We start from the raw sequence: 14,350 nt of genomic DNA on the forward strand, positions 1-14,350 counted from the left end.
GTATGCCTAACACTGACAGTTCTGAGAGTCGTGTCATGTAGTAACAGCTGCAAACATAAATCTCAAACATTCAACTGTAGATCAATGGCATTAAAGTAAAAATCATGACCTTCCTGCTTGTATTACTGCTGGCTTGTCATTTGCTATTCACATATTAGGAAAAAAATACTAGTTGTATATCATTGTTTGAGATATGAATTCTGCTGTCATAGAAAGGGACCTTCTAGAAATAAAATATAGATTTGAATCCATCTATTAGCATTTAATTATTGTAATCCACTTTTTACTTGGCCAATTTGTAGTCAAACTATCCAACTGTGATTTTAATTTGCCTACCTGTGCTGTTTTACCATTAGAGTTTACACCCTGTCCCAAGTACCCTCCAAAATTCTCCTTTTGATATGAAATGATGGATAAAAAAAGATGTACGATTATGACTAACAATATTTTCACATTCTGCGGTTTGGGTGCACCCACAGGAACTGCTCGGTGAGGAAAGGAAGGAGACTTGTAAAGGGGAAAGGGGGCCAGGAATTGTTTTTCTTTAATAATCATAAATGGCCACCAGTCAGTTGACCCCCACCTGCCTCGAGTCAATGAAACTGAGGTTTTGGTTTGGTTTTCATCGCTACCAAGGCATGAAGAATCATCCATGAAGTCTAATTTGCAGCCCATTCATTCTTCCCATACCTATTTCATTCAAAGTACCGGTATTTTCAGAATTATGACCGTACTGATTCCAATCAGAGGAAGATGCAGATTTTGTTTGTTGTTGTTGGTCTTCCTACCATGCCATGCACTTTGTTTTGTATTTCTCATTATTACATGGGATGGGTTGCTGCACTTTTCGCCGACCCTCATGTTTCGTTTGTATAGATCTGTAATTACTAGGTTTTCAATCCTGGAACATGGCTTTATATGTTTGTATTATCTTGCATGATAATTGGACGATTCAGACTTGCTGTCCCTTTAATATAAATCCTCTGTGAAATTCAATATTCGCACAGCTAGATTTTCATCTTCAGAGTTATAGAGGATTTTTGTATAGTCAAACAATGTGTCTATAATGAAGATATTTGGCTCCTGTTCGATATGCTGGCCCCTTTCCAAACTTTTTTTTATAAAATGGATTATGGCATTTGGTTGGTTCATTTTTTTATGCAAGCCTACCCCTACTACTCTACCGCATGTTTTTCAGGGAAGAAGGAGAAAGGCAATAGAAATGTTTACAATGTCTTGTCAGCATAGGTTTATGTTTACTTTCCATAATCATAAAGTAAACAATTATATTTTTCATTATTTCTAGTAAGAGCTGTTATATTACAAATCTTGCTCTTTCCGCTTTATCATTCAACAGCCATGAATGTTCATTCTAGGAAGTGAGTTTAAGAAGTAGGTAACAAAAAACCCAGAGCCAGAGGTATTTTTAAAGCTTCACATTTTATCAGTTCATTCAGCTGCTGGTTATCATAAAGGGCATCATGGAGCTTAAAGGAAAGCATTAATGAATGTGTACCTGTTAATGTTTACTTGCCTTAATGTTCGAATATAAATATTGTTCAAGTGGATTTTGTTTAAAACTGATTGAAAATAAAACAAAGACATACATGTGAAATGTGGCTAGAAGGGGAGTCCCCTCCCCCCCCAAAAAAAAAAATGTATAAGATATCCTTTATATTGCAAAAGAACCCATATAAATTTTAGGGTTCACTGCAAAATATCAGTCGGTGAAAACAGAAAAGCCCCAGCCAGAAAGAAAATTACTGCTGGCCCTCTTACAATAGTTCCTTAATTATTTTCTTAATGATAATCAAATTAGACCAATCTGATGTTATTAAGAAAGAAAGGTTTGTAAAGCCATTTCTATTACTGCTAATTGTTTCCACTTTTGGAATGATAAGGTAAATCAAATTTATAGAGATTTTGTCAGCCCATCCAGAACTGCAGATCTGTTGAATTTATTATTAATTCAGACAACCTCTTTGACATGCTCAAGAGCAATTTCTCATACACTTGGATGAAAGTGCAAGCGCCCAGGGGTCACTCAGTTTTTGTCGTTTTTTTTTTGTCTCCATTCTAACAGAATAAGAGCATTTTTCTCTCATTCTCCTGTCTCTGTGACTGAGTATTTGCTTGTAACAGAACTCTGTATTTGAAGTCGTGACAAGAGTCACTGCCTGATTCAATAAACTTTTCTTTCCCGCCCCTCTGAACCCAAGAGAAGGGGGGAGGTAACTGGTCTTTGTTGAGGTGAGTGGGTAACATAGGTTAATCAAATCTGCCTTCGCCTCTTTCTTGGTATTGCTGGTCCCAGACATTGAATCGATCATGTTTAATATGCCGATTAGAGGTACATTGTCTTGATCAAAGAGCAATCAAACCTCATCATTGGAATGTATTTGTTTGCCGAAAACATTGTTATTGATTGTTATAAGCTCACTGTGTTGCAGGTAGCTGTCATTTTCTTGTCTCTAATCACAAACCTCCACCCCCCCTCCCATCCGAAACAAGCTATGTAGAAAGCTAGAATGGTCTTTGTGGTGTGAACGCTGAAAATGTTTCTCTTTATGCACTTTTAGAGATCACACCATCAGTTTTGCTTCAGTCTTGTCAAGAATATTGATAATGTAGTGAGATAACATGAGCTTACTCATAATTGTAAACTTTACGGCACCATGGTAATCAACTCAACTGTACTTTGCTGGAGCAGTGAGGGAGAGGACACTGTGCTCATATTTCGGTAGAGAAGTTTGTGACCCTACCCCATGCTATGTTGCGTCCCTTGGAAGTTGTAGGGTTTCCCCTCACCTTACTGGCCTCTGAATGCTTCATCAGACATGGTCTACGTGCAGTCCCTTCTGTTGTGAAATTGTAGAAGAGGAGGAAAATTGTTTCTTATCAAATCAAATGCTCCTCATGCACATTCACAGAACATTCATGGGGGTAAACTTCCTCTCCTCTTAAACAAAAATGGCATGTAACTCAAGACTGCAGTGCCAAGTTGCAAACTAGTTTGAATAAATTCAAAGATTACATTGTAATTAAGCCTCTTCAGTCTTGTTGAACAGAAATTAAATTGTAAGGGTGGTATAAACATTTTCAGCTCAGTCTGGAACCATCTAGGGACGGATAGTGAAACTGCACATGGCAATATACATGTATTTGTCACTGAGGAAATTTGAAAAACATTTCTTAATTTTCTTTCAAAGTTAGTTTATAATTTTAGTTTTAATTTTTCATGTGGATATTTGGTATTTCGTTTGCTCAGAGTTATTACATAGCCAACCTCTATTGGTCTGTCTGTTGTACATTGTATGTTTGCCATAAGAATCTCGCTTTTCCTCGTTACGGGTAATCAAAGGGGACTCCGATGCGGCCTACTTCAGTCCGCGGCTTTGGCCATATGGTTTGGTCACCAGGGGGCCAGGTTAGGAACCATGGGGTCGTGGGTAGAGGGGTAAGCCGCTAATAAGCCGTGTCTGTTCTAAGATCAAGTGCAGAGATTATGGAGGCCTGACTTAAAGGACAAGTCCACCCCAACAAAAACTTGATTTTAATAAAAAGAGAAAAATTCAACATGCATAAAACTGCAAATTTCATCAAAATCAGATGTAAAATCAGAAAGTTTTGGCATTTTAAAGTTTCGCTTCATTTCACAAAACAGTTATGTGCACATGTCAGTCGGTATGCAAATGAGGAACTGATGACATTACTCACTATTTCTTTTGTATTTTATTATATGAAATATGAAAAAAAAATTCATGTCATTGTCATGTGAAATGAAGTGTCATTTCTCCCTGAACACGTGGAATTCCATTATCTTAACACTTTGTGCTTTAGGCAAGGAGGTCGTAATCGTCAAATTCGTAAAAAATTGAAATATTGTATAATTCAAACAATAAAAAAACAAAAGAAATAGTGAGTGAGTGAGTGACATTATCGACTCTCTCATTTGGATGTAACTGGCTTTTTCATATAACTATTTTGTTAAAAATAAGCGAAACTTTGAAACGTTATAACTTTCTTCTTTTACACCCGATTTTGATGAAATTTTCAGCATTGCGCTTGTCTGATTTTTCTCTATTGATTCAAATCAACATTTTTCTGAGGTGGACTTGACCTTTAATGTAGCAAGGTTGAAGTTGTACACATTTGATATGATATTGCCCCCCCCCCCAGCAATTAAATGATTCATGTAGCCATTAATTCATAGAAAATCTTATTTTAATTTACTCCAGATATTATTATGCATGTATTATATATTTCAAAGTCAGTAATTTACCTTGAACATTATCATATATACCTTTATACATTTTTTTTTAATTCATTATAAAAAAATGTATATCCTGTACAGTTGAATCATTTTCTTCTCAATTAATGTTTATTCTGAGAACACAATGATCAGATAGTGTGTTACAGTCATCACGTTTATGAGAGAATATAGGACAATGTACTTTGAGATGCTTGAAGATAAAACTACCAGTAGAATGAATGATTTGAAATTTATATCTAATGATCAAACCATGATGTGAATACACCTGAATAAGGTGATTGGCCTTCTGATTTATATTATTTGGAAATTACAAAGATAGGTCAAAATTAACAAAAGACCCAATTCAATCCAAATCAATTATGTTTAAGCAATCGTTTTATGAAAATAAATAGAAATCATAAAGTTTGAAAGTTCTGGCACTTATTCACCAACACAATGGTCTCTTGGCCAGTCTATCTAATCTCGGGTGTCATGCTGGACAATCATCTAGAACGAACACAGTATAGAATTCCATATCAAAACACGAGGTGAACATTGGGGGCCCGTTTAGATCATCTGCGGTGATCACGTGATACATCGTCTCGGACGTCTCCCTTGGATTCGCGAATTGCGCTGTCATAGTCAAATAATCAACATACCAATACAAAATAGATATATATATTTATATATGGGTCATTCCATGGGGTTGGGGCAAAAATTGTGACATCAGGGTAAAAAAATAGAAATGTAATAAATGAAATGTTTTATTTCTTATATGTTTCATGGGACAATCCTTCAACTAAATCCACTTACAGGCATTTCATACCACCCTGCATATTGGAGTAAACTGAGAAATAAGATTTGACAAAATACCACCGTTACATGGACATCATTTATCATCCTTACTAAGACTATGCTCTCCCACTGTCAAAATAAAGGGGTTGATCTCCATTACTCTTGATAAATATTTTGCTAACAACATTGTTAGTCATTTTATTCCACACTTTTCAACATGGCATATATATTTTGAAAGATTTAGCATCAATAAATGGAACTTGATGCTCTGTGTGTATACCAGTGCCATGTTCTGTGTCGTTCTTTTTTCTCACCAGTCTAGAAAATTGAATTTATGATGGCATGTAGAACTAAATAGTTGAGAGAAGTCATGCCTCAACAGAATGGAATATTCTCTTTGGAAAAAATAAACTACTCTTTCTGGCATAACCTTCTATTTTTGGTGTTACCACCGTTACATGGACATCATGTCTCAGTAACAGAGGTATACTTAGAAGCAATGTTAAGTTAATGTCCATTAATGGCCATTACACACCAAATTCCACTTCATGCCTTAGAATATTTGCACAAGATCAATTGATTACACTAAAGAAAAACATTTTGCATGTCAAATTCTTTGCAAATAAAAGCAAATTAAATTAGAGTTTAAACAAGGAAAAATGTACAAAATTATTGATAAATTTATATTTAAAATAATACTAAGGTAATCCTCAAGGTTCCACTTCCGTCTATCTCTGGAAACAAATGTTTCTGTCTAAAGCGGAAAAAAACAAAAGAGTGCTAGCTTATGATCTCCAAATCTTTATTACTTTAAAATATCTCCTTCACGGTATTACTTTCAAATGTACATACCTCCGTTACATGGACATCATGTCCTTGTAATGATCATATTGAATAGTATTACATGTACTTGCCATTCTTTTAGTATCAACACACTAATGCGAGTTAACTCATCTTACTCAAGTGTAGAAATACAACATCTACAGGCAAGCTTCTAAAATGCATCAATGAACAGGTAAAATGTTTTTTTTTTATTCATACATGTACACGATTATAATTTTGATACCTTTGATACAATACTCGGGTGAAAAAGATGTAGGGAAAAGGTACTAGTTTAGTTCTTCTAAGCTACATGTATGGTTTTTCAAGACAAAACAACACAAAGTTGGCATGCAATTCATGGACAATGCATTAATACCTTACACATATAACTTGTTCAATTTGTTTACTCTACATGTAACTTATTAAAGTTATTTTACCTCAGTTACATGGTAATGTAGTTCTAAGTGACATTAATTAAAATATAATCATGTCTTCACTGGAATAAATGCATTGGATAAAACAGTAAGTTCCAGCATGCCAAAAGGACAATTGTAAAGTACTTAGTGGACAAATTGAATAAAAAAACTTACACCTGTTGTTTGAACATAGAGTTGTGAACAAGAAAGTAAAATGTATTATTTCTACTAAGCTATTCTAATAAATGTTCAAGAATAACACTGCAAATTACAATCTTTTCCTTTGGTTAAAAACTCTATGGTAAACTTCTTACTGGCAAATGCAAAAAAAAATATTACACTGTACACTAAACCTGACAATAAGAAATAACATGCAATATTTCTCTCTGCATTCAGGTTACAAGTTTATGAACTTCAAGATGATCGGTGACCCAACGACAACTGTGTGGAAGAGGACTATGTCAATGTCACAAAATAGATAGAGGTAGAATTGTGCCTCGCCATCAGGCCAGGAGTACAGGTCACCAGATTGACACTTCATGTACTGAAGATATACATTTTTACCTTCAACAGAGGCTACCTGTAGTTATTTGAGAAAAATAGTATTTGGAAGTTTGACTATTTTTTTACACAATTCAAATTATTACATTTTAATCAACAAAACTTGCTGGATTGTTTCCACGATATTTTATATTATTATATGAAATCATTTACTCATGTACATGTCTTGACATTTTCTCATTAAAGTAAGGGGGGGGTGGATTACTAGGGCAATGACAAGGAATCTGATCTGTTCTTGCAAAATACACCCTCACTTTGTATTTTTTTCATAGCAATTAGAATTCATCATTTCCTAGTTCATAAATTAAATATAAAGTTGTTTTATACAAGGTTTTTGTATTTGCTTTCTTGTGTTCTACTTTGTTTTCACAATACAATTACTTGCCCATTACCGGTACCTTTTCATAAATTATCTTTACTTTAATTTCGTTTCTCAATGGATGAATTTAATCTAATTTTATTCTGCATTATAATCAAGGGTGGTTATCTCGACAATTCCATTTAGTTTTGTATGACCATCCTATTTAATTTTCAACTATGAAGTTTAATTGTTCAAGCAATTACATAATATATTTATGTTTTATTGGAATTAAATGAATTAATGGAATTCAAATCTGCAATTTACCTTCTGATACAGCAAATAAACTCTTGTGAAACAAACTCGATTGTGTCACTTTTTCTTTTCTTCGCTTGGACATGTTTTTAAAATGTCGTTATATTGCAATAAAAAAAATCACATTGAAAACAATCACAAAGGCTTTTGCTTTCTGATAAAACAAATACCCACCCCCTCTCCTAACAATTGAATAAATATAAATTAAAATACGGTTGAAAAAAAATCCTTAACAACTGAATATATAGAAATAAAAAAATACAATTGAAAAAACGGAGAAAGAACTGAGGGAAAAAGAATGAGTGCTGAAAAGTATACCAACATTCAACAAGATGAAAAGTTTTGGGAAGGTTAAGCCTATAGCTAAGAATTACTAGTAATTGAATTATTCCCATGCTTCATCATACACAAAGCCCATCTACTATGTGTAGGGGGGGGGTAGTAACAGAAAAATTATTTTGCCCCTCCCCCCTCCTTTCGGGCTGGGATCAGCTGATGAGCAAAAAAAAAAATTTTTTTTTTTTTTTTTTTTTTTGGGGGGGGGGGTCTGCCTCCCCCGTGGCGCCGCCACTGGTTCTAAATTCTCATTTTTTTTTTGCAAATTCAAATTTGATCATCAGGTCTTTAATACCCATATTACCTAGAATCAGTAGGAGCCAATTTAAACAAGGAGAAAATTTGTACCAAATTTGAGATGTCACCGTCATGATCATCAGGGAAAGAGCTGTTTCTGAGTATCCATTGGCCTATTGAATCAACATATTTTTGTGTAAAAAAAATCAACTAAATTACGATTGAATCATGTCAGCTACCATTCAAAACATGTTTGCACGGAATCACAGTAATAAAAGCATTATTTTCTTTGGAACCATTCAGCAAATCTGGAACAAACACGGCAATGTCTCAATCACATATTTCACTTACACGAGAAGCTACATGTGGGACCGAAGTGAAAGATGATGGAAAATTAGCGAGATTTTTCAAACTTAAAAACACTTTCTGCATGGTAATACAGTTCCATATTTTAAAGATATGGTTTAACTAGTTTCAAAATACGAGTATCGGGATAAATCTCCGTACTTACGTCGCTTTGAAAGGGAAAACATCGTGGATATCCAATCCACCGTTACACAGACATTGCAGGAATATTCCCAATTGCAATGCTTCAAAACACCCGCTATCATAGCTGTTCATGTGCATGTGGATTTCGGCTAACAACCCGTCCGTCTGATACAACGACGGTCTCTTCTCCGGTGTCTCCTTCTTACATACGCGATGAAATGTGATCCACCGTTACAAATTTGGCCCGGACATCGCCCAAAACATCGGCGACTCTCGATTAATTTAGATAACATTACCATAGGTTTTCAAAGCTAATCTTTTGATTAACAGTTGCTTACTTCCTGCCCTTTATATCTGACACATAATTTTGGAAAAAATGATTTCTGATTTTTAGATATAAACCACATTACCGCCGTTACAGAAAAAAATAAACGAGGACATCGCATGTAACGGTGGTATGCCGATTTGTAGGAGTGATTTATGATATGAAGTCTCTTTTCATTTGCTATCCCATTACTGTTTTGTTATTAAACAAATGTTGCTTTATCAATTATGGCCATTTGAATTTGACTAAGTCTATCTTTTGATTAGATATCTTCAACTGAAAATGACCATTTTGGATGTCACACTTGGTACCCCAAAAAAGAGTCTGGACATCATCATTTAAAGTCTCACCATCAATAATACTTGCAGTTCAACATTTTTATTTCTGCATCAAGTAATTGCTTACATAACTGCCTTCCAACAAAACCACATTGCAACATCAAAACACCAAACACATTTTCAGGATAAAGCTAACAATTCATAAGGAACACAAAAAAGTGCTGTTGCCCCAACCCCGTGGAATGACCCATATATATATATATATATATATATATATATATATATATATATAATGTAACACAATTTTTAGTATACATTATAAAAGTCAAAAGTGTCATATTATTTCTGTCAGTATATGTTTGGCAAACCGGCCTCATTTTTTACACGATGACTAGCACGTGCATATATACGTAAGAAGCGCGCGCTCTGATGAAGGACTTCCGTTTTCTATGCTGCGTTCAGGCCGAGACCATTTAGATCTACAGTCCAACAGTGGATCACGCCGTGTGATGCTGCGATTGTGCTAGACTGTCTAGAGTGAATTTCCTCTCGCGATTCCCTCAGATTCGTGCTTTTCGTTTGACTGTTTAGATCTAACGACTCGTCTAGGACGACCTGCGGTAGCCTCCATGAGCACTCTAGATTTTCGGTAGATCTGAACGGGGTATAAGGTTTTATTATTTTGAATATATGAAAGTGAGGGTGATTTTCAGCTTATAAGACTGTTCAATTTCATGTTTAACACTAGATTGTCACAAATCAGTTTGAATCTCTCCCATCGTAACAAAAGGTATATTGATTAATCCATCCATTCTTTTCCATGTCCATCAAGATCAGGACTATATACAAGGCTCCACATTAATTTTTTTAAAATTGCGCTACTTTGAAAATTATTGGTTGCCCGATTCGGGCCACCAAAACTTAACATTTTTTCAATAATGGTTGCCCGAGATGAATTTTTGGTGGCCCTGGGCCACCGGGCCACCGCTAATGTCGAGCAAGATCATGCTATATATCACCCATACGAATCCTAACCTTGTTATTGAAACATATATTCCACGGGTATTATTCCTTCTGCAAATATGAAAGATCAATCATCACAAAATAGCATCTGATCCTCGTCCGTCCGAGAAACCGGTACACCCTCGAGCTCCAGCGCTGATAACAATCTAGGCTAAACTTTACTGGGACTAAGATAACTTAACGACAAGTTCATCAATGAAATACAAGCGTGATCTTGAGACGTATGATGGATGGGATATCGTTGAAATGAAAATGCTTGCAAACCCAGCTAATTTTCAGGTCACAATTTTGAGTGTATTGCTCATTCTGTTTCAAGGATTTTCATCCTTTCTTTTCTCTTCTTTTTTTCTCTCATACTATAGTCGACAATAGTAAAGTGCACAGGGTAAAATATAATACATTGTACATGTATGGTAAAATCTATGCCAAGATGATTTATTATCATATTTCTGTTTGAATAGATACTGGCATTAACTTTTAAGTTCCTTGTATTGCGTTTTAAATTGAATCTGTTGTACTCTGTAATCCTCGGCATGTGTCTTTCTTCAAATACCTAAAGGAATATATATTCTTGAATACTGTATTGGATTATTTAACCCAAGCTAGATCAGAGTTTGTATCATTAAATGGGAAGAATGGAACACATTTTGAAAATTAAAATGCTCTGATAGCTTGCTGGTGCTTGGAGCTTTTTGAGAGGATGAGGCACCATTTATCAAAATGATTATCTTACCCACAAAATAATAGATAATATTTCTGCTATGGTAAGTAGTGTCTTGGATGGATGTGATTTGAATCCTGATGCCTCAGGGAGTCTTACTAATGAAAAAAATATAAACCAGCAAGTTCAGTTTATAATTATATTTATGACATAAAGGAGAAGCATGCAATTGGTGTGAATTTGAGGTCATCAACACTATTTTTGTGTATATAATATAATTTGTAATATTGGATTTTATATTGGATCAAAATACAATCACAAGCAGTCAAAGACTGAAATAAGTGAATGTTTACATGTACAAATAGAAACATAACAAAATATAAAGTAAACATTATAAATAGATATTAGATACAATACAAATTCATACAGGTGAAAAAGAAATGTATCATAGGTAACTACCAAAGGCCATAACATAATTACTACAAAGTGTCACCAAAGAAGAAAAAGGGGGTATGAAAGATTAGGAAGAAAGAGGAGAGAGAAGAGGAAAGAGATGAGAAAAGGGAAAGAAATAGGGATACGACAAATGAGAAGGGAAAGCAAGAGGTGGAAAGGAAATTGGAAAGAGAATAAGAGGCAACCTTAAGAATAAAAAACTCATTATACAATACAAGACATTTAACAATGGTCACTAACATGTAAATAAAGTAGTAATTTAACTGAATTGAGCACAAAAAAGGGAAAAGTAGAGCTGAGGAAATAGACCGGAATGTTGACAATAAGAAGATGTTCTGCTGTTTATGTTTTTTTTGTAGTTGAATGGAATTATCTTTAGAACTGTAACAAATAATAAACTAGCATCCATACATAGGTTATTTAAGGACTCAAATATACCAGTGAATGATCATTAAGTTTGAATTATTAAAAATATATATTATTTGTTAACTCCAGATTTCTGAAGTTTTCTATTTGATTTGTCAAAAGGAGTCATGATTTATTTTTAGAAATCACAAAAGGAAACATCATTTTTTATAAGAATATTTTCTTGAAAGTAAACATCACAAATAGAGGTAACACCTTTAGTTCTTTTTGCAGTTAAAAAAAGGAAATAATATACTGTTTTCTATTCCGAGTTTTGAGAGAATACATTCTGATCTGGCTCTGAGGTAGATGTTTCCATGGCAATGGAGGTTGATTTATTTTGAGAGTGGCATCTTCACTTCTCTAATTGCTGTTTTCTTTGCTAGAAAATCTCAATGATGATGTATTTTGAAGATGATGATTCTATTTGGAGATTCAATTTGTTATCAAGTATGCCAAAATAGTCATGGATAGCTATTACCAGCTAGGGTGGTCTTGATGAAGAGTTATTTGTTTAGTTTTATTATTAATATTTTTACTTTGAAATTGAAGGATCTTGAGAAAAGAAATGTCCAATTTCAAGAGTATAGCCAGTTCCTCCCTGTTTACTTTGCTTCATGTGTTTTCTACAATGAAATGACATTAGGCCTAATGATATTTTTAAAAATCTAAAATGTATCTTGCTAACACAATAACGTTCTTCATGAGATAGGTTTCTGATTTGATTAGTTCTATGATGTTAAAAATTGCAAGAAATCTGGACTGCGAAACTTGTTAGCTGGAACGAGTAGCTGTGAGTATCCACATTTGGCATTTAATGCTATGTCCAGACTTGAACGTCCAATAGAAACCCCCTTTGTTCTTGTTGGTACCTCTGCAGTTCAAACCATCTCATACCTCTTTCACATTAGTAAGCATTACCCCATTCAACATAAGCGAGGAGAGGTTGTGAAATTTGTGGTATGAAAGGGATGAGTGAAAATTTCTCTGTTGAACCCAATCAGGTAATTTCTCCGTCTGGTGAGGTGAAGTTACAAGGGGATGTAGTTTAAAGGTAAATTCCAGTTCTGGTAACGATCTCAAAATGACTTTTTACAGAATCCCATATGACCACCCTAGTGTCTGTTTGTATGAATAAAAAATATGTGCCAAAGGATTCTGGAAGAAATTGTGTAATTGCTGAGAAATAAGCGCGGATTCGGTCACTTCCGTCGGGTCTTTATTCCAACAATAATAATGCACTGTCCCACGTGTGCCTATCTGTGTTGGCAATCTTCAGTGTGATCATATTTCAGCTTAGATTTCATGATTTCACAAAGTTCAGTTTATGTAACTGTACCAGATCTAGATCCACGATGATATAGTCATACTTAACCTTGGTTTTACAGACTTTCTCACGAAATTAATGTTTTACTGCAATTACTATCATTTAGCTTTAACCATACAATCTTAATAGCGTGAACAGATGTTGCAAGTTTCTCAGAGATCATATAGGCCTCTCTCTACCATTTTCTTCACTTCTCAAGAGGAAGCAGTTTGAAAGGATACAATTTTTTTGTTGTGAAGTGAGGAATGCATACTCATAAAGCAGTGAACTTCCACAGGTAAATGGGAAGAACTCAAATATGAACGGGTCATCATACCTCTTTCCTTACAAGAAGCATCCAATGCATTTTACATAGCTCTTTCATCGGCCACGTGTGTCAGGATTAATCTCATTTCCAACTCTTCGCATGAACCTCTGTCATGTGAAGAGCTAGGGGTTGTAGTACCATTAGTGTTTTACTCATCAATTCAAATATGACCGAGAATTTTAAGTGATAAAGTGTTAGCATTAGTGTACACCTGGAAAGTATATTTAATGGCCTATTGTTGGGAGCTAAATCCGGTCTGATATATATATTTAATAAGATATATTTAACTGGATCATCAGGAGTTGGGAAAATTTGATCATGAAGATTTATCTTCTCTCCCTGGCCCCTAACCCCCCCCCCCTCCTTTCAACAATATTTTTGTGTTCCTCGTGAATTTCAAGTTGTAGAGAGTCAACTACAATGATTACAGAGGTATAAGAATATGTTTCGGAAGATTAGTCACAGCCTTAAATGCACCGCCTGAACTAAATTCTGATTGCTCCAAATGAAAACTTCAATCTAAGTAATTTAATAATCTTCCAAACTGCTTTTTATTTTATTGTGTTAAGAATGGAGCTCTATACGAGTCATGCAATCAATTTATCAGCCCTATCCATTTTATAATAGACAAATTTCCATCCCTCAAATTACATTAGGTAACCCTACTATGTAGGTATACAGATGGTAGACCTCTAGCGGACGATCTCGTTGTCTCTGGCGCTCGTAAATTGTAATCTACAGAGAAATTAGATTTACCCCAAAGGGTTTTCTTTTGCTGCATACAGTATATAAAAAGACCATCCATCCTGTTGCAGCCCACTGCGGTCAATTAAACAATGGAATGGAACGAAACGATGCTCGCGGGGCATGTTATGTTGATATATTTAGTTTGGTTTCTTGGTAGAGGATGTGTAATGAAATTGTCTCTTGCCAGATATTGTGGAACGATGCGTCACTGTCTGGTATTACAGTCATCATCATCTTAAAGACAGGATGAATGGTACAGAAATACTATCAGGTCTCGTAAAATCTTCAATTTATTTTTGT

At 34.8% G+C, this 14,350-nt stretch overlaps 1 protein-coding gene and 1 long non-coding RNA gene across 6 annotated transcripts in view; both read left to right on the forward strand.

The window, feature by feature from the left end:
- LOC121419421 (rho GTPase-activating protein 7-like) overlaps nucleotides 1-14,350 on the forward strand; it is a 99,495-nt gene that overhangs the window by 37,931 nt on the left and 47,214 nt on the right. The gene's annotated exons all lie outside the window — the stretch shown is intronic.
- Nucleotides 4,960-6,860, forward strand: LOC121419765. Its single transcript, XR_005970626.1, has 2 exons — nucleotides 4,960-6,062; nucleotides 6,682-6,860. It is a non-coding gene; the product is annotated as an uncharacterized LOC121419765 (long non-coding RNA).

This window comes from Lytechinus variegatus, chromosome 1 (assembly GCF_018143015.1).
Source record: "Lytechinus variegatus isolate NC3 chromosome 1, Lvar_3.0, whole genome shotgun sequence".
Classification (NCBI taxonomy): Eukaryota; Metazoa; Echinodermata; class Echinoidea; order Temnopleuroida; family Toxopneustidae; genus Lytechinus; species Lytechinus variegatus.